The sequence below is a fragment of the Octodon degus genome, unplaced genomic scaffold (genome assembly GCF_000260255.1).
Source record: "Octodon degus isolate 3935 unplaced genomic scaffold, OctDeg1.0 scaffold00003, whole genome shotgun sequence".
Taxonomy (NCBI): domain Eukaryota; kingdom Metazoa; phylum Chordata; class Mammalia; order Rodentia; family Octodontidae; genus Octodon; species Octodon degus.
Genome location: NW_004524579.1, coordinates 21,024,441 through 21,028,358, shown reverse-complemented (window position 1 = coordinate 21,028,358; position 3,918 = coordinate 21,024,441).

Genomic DNA, 3,918 nt, shown 5'->3' with positions numbered 1-3,918 from the left:
TGCTGGACTCTTTTAGAATATTTTGCTGAGTTTGCACACCTATAATATTCAATAACGGAACTTGGAAAGAATGGGGTGTGCCGATGGATGTCCATTTTGTATCTGTGTGTTCAGGGAGGTTGGGATGGATGTATGGTTGCATTCTCTTGGTGAGTGGAGTGATTTGTTCTAATGGTGTTTGTAAATGGGATCACAATTCCTCATCTTGTACAGCAATTGACCACTGGGAAGAGTGTGTGCAGTGTGTTGTTTGTTGAAACTGTCCTTCCGATGTGATGTGAAACTGTCTCATTGCTATCTGTTTGTCAATAAAACTTTGAAAAAACAAAAAAAAAATAAAATTCTAGTCACCGAAAAGCAGTTCAGTAAAGATAATATTGTTTCCTGAGATTACCCAAACTAAAATGGGAAAGGAAAACTCTTCAAGCATCCTGAATTTATGCTTTGGAAATAAAGAGATGACTATAGCCACGTAACTTATGAGTCAGTGAAGTCCATCTATACAACAGGAAAATTCACATGAATAATTTAAGAGTTGAAGGGAAAAAAGGTTTAATACACTCAAGTATTTAATTCTATTGAACAATAAAATAAATTTTACTAAAGATTTTTCAAACTTTTACTATAGAAGAAATAAATTTTATAATTTTATGTATTTTTTACTTATGGTTGCTTAAGGGTATATAATACATAATTAAGAATCTTTGAAACATTTGACAAACTTTATTATTCCCATTCCTGTAATTGCTCTAACAAAATTCTACAATCATTTTTCGCTATTATTCCCTTTCATCTTTTAATCATTAAACATAACTGATTCTGAATATCTCTCAAATCCATTCATTTTAAAATATATTTTCATTGCTCTAAGAATGTGTTTGAGATAGTCAATGTCCACCTTGTACACTTCCACCAACAGCTTACATGCATTCTTATTTAGCTCGGTTGAAATCTTTTCAACTCTTGGAACATGTGTATTTTTTTCCACCTTAGACCTTTGCAATGTTCTTTCATGTAGTTGTGACAGCCTTCTCTTAGGTATTCATCTTTCAAAGCTCATTTGAAACTCAAATTCTTCATCAAACTTTCCCTAATTGGTTCTGGACTCCTTATTTTACTTTTAACTGCAGAGTAAACATACAAAAATTAGGTGATGATACCATGTTGAAAATATTTGTTGCTTCCTGGAATGTAAATTTTATAAAGAGATTGTTTGTCTTTTTAATGGTGTAACAACAAACCTTGCATATTGGATTCACATTTTTTAGATTTTTCAATATGTAATCTTGAAAAAGTACATGAATGGACATGGAGACTAGGACTCAGATGTTTAGAAAGAATAATCCACAAAAGCAGATTTCCCAAGGAGTTTCTATTCCCTTGTTACCTTTTTCACTTTTGGACCTATTTTTGACTCTTGAGTACTCTTGGGTACTCTCATGTATCTGCAACCATTGATCTTAAATGACCGTGTGTTTACAAAAGTGAAAGAAAAATCATCGTAATTTCAAAAATAAATATATCCTTTACTTTAATTAAACTCTTTAGAAATACATTTTCCCTGAGATCATTCATTAGAAATGAATCTAATCTCTGCTACTAATCTTCCTCTTCTTGGTCTCTTTCAACATTACAGCAAGAGAGATTTTATGAGTAGTTGGAAGATGGCTAAAGTCCAGGCTGCTTTTTTTCTAAGATGATGTTTTATTGGATAATTTTATTTGATATATAGTTCATTGGTCTAAAAGAGCAGGAGGTATTAGTAAACTGTGTTGTTAAAGTCCTAGAACAAGAAACATTTATATTCATTGAAGTAAGCATTCAAGGCTATAGAGAATAAAAATATAATGTTGGAAGAGATAAGGCAAAAGGACAAAAGAACAAAAACTTTCCACTGCCTCAGGCACCAGAGAAGAATGATAAACACATACATCTGTTTTTAGTTAGTTGATTGCTGAGGGTATTTCTGTTTGTAGTGTTCTTTAATGGGATACATTTACTTTAAAAGTACATGAAGAATTTTATTTTGTTGACAACATGCAATGTTCCTTTAATCGATTCATTGATTTACTCTTTCTTTTAAGAAAGAGGGCACTTGGCTTTGGTTCTTAGGTGAGAAACTGTGCTGCCCTTTTCAACTTCTGCAACCTTGTCATATTTTCCAAGTGAAAAAATTAAACAATTATCTGGAAAGACTTATCCACATTACCTCTGTGAACATACAAGACTTTGAAACATGGGCAATGGTACTTCAACCCAAATCTATTCGTCCATACCAGCAAGAGAAATACTGCTTATATTGTGTGATTATTGGGTAAATGTTTCCTTGGTCCATATGATATGGTGTCACACCGATTAGTAGGTTATTTTTAATTGCAATAAAGCATTGGTAACCAGGAAAGCAACTCCCTCCTAAGCCCATCTGATTCATCCATGCACAGTGCTATGAAAATGACTGAGAAAATGCTGCTCATCCTCCAGATGACAGCACAGTCCTACAGGTAGCTAAATAAGAAAGATTTGTGACCAATGAGATAGCATGAGAAGCAGAGGAGTAACCAAAGTAAAGCATCCCTAGGGTACAGAGGGAACCCTCCGTCATTTAGAATCTATAGGCTCCAATTACTCCAAAGTTTAGATACAGCATTTACTTGCAAATTTAACATTTAATCTACTAGTGACCCAATAGACTATTTCTAGATGGCTGTTTCTTTCACGATCAGAAATGAAGGAATTTGTGGATGAAATGAAATATTCAATTTGGTATTGTAGCAGGAAAATATTTTCCACCCCATCTATTAGTGGCTCAGGGGACAGTTCCTGTTACAATTCCAGTTGCTCGTGTTTCTCAGAAATAGCTGTTCACTACGATGCATATTGTAAAAGTCAAAGACAGTCAAGTACTCTGTCTCTGTACCTCCCTTTTGCAGACCCCCATATAGACCTTTTGCCCTGGGTTTCCAAAACTCAATTATTTTGGGAATGACCCCGATTAGTGCTCAACAACTTAAAATAAATCTACATCCAAATTCTAGATGTAGTTTAGCACTTTTTCTTGTTGGTACAACATTATTTATAAGTGAATAAATGGTAAAGCAGTAGCAATGCTGACAATAGTATGACAATTGAGAAAAATATAACAAAAAACCTATTTTTTAAACTTAAGGAAATGTTTAATTATTTTGGTAAAAATGATACTTAAAACTGTTCATTAAAAAATACCAAAAGTAGGCTGGGGAGATAACTCAGCAACATAAATCCCTGCGTGGCAAGTATAAGGTCCTAAGTTTAATCACTGTAACTGCAAAATAAATAAATAAGTTAATTAATTAATTAATTAATTAAATCAAAAGCTACATGCCATTATAGATGTAATATGTATGTGTGTGCATGTGTATGTGTCTACATTTTTAATATTAAGTTCTATAGTGTTTACTTATTTTAATGAATATATATCCTATTTTTCAGAATTTTATTTTAAAGACTAAAAAAAAAAAAAAAAGAGAGAGAGCGCAGGCCCGGGGTGAGCGAGACCACTTGGGGCCTCAGGATCCTGAACAGATACAGAGCGCAGGCCTGGCGAGTGAGTGAGATGACCGGGGCCGCGGGATCCTGAATAGACCTAGAGCGCAGGCTCAGCAGTGGGTGAGACGACTGAGGGCCTTCTGGATCCTGAACAGACCCAGAGCACAGGCCTGGCAAGGGAGTGAGACGACCTAGGGCCCACGGATCCTGAACAGACCCAGAGCGCAGGCCTGGGGAGTAAGTGAGACAACCCGGGGCCACGGATCCTCACTGGACCCCGGCTGCAGGCCCAGCAGGGAACCCTTCAGCAGAACTCCCTGCAAAGAGGCTAGAGGCAAGACCCACCCAGCTGATTCAGGAGCAGAACATCTTGCCAGAGAAACAGAAAGGGTT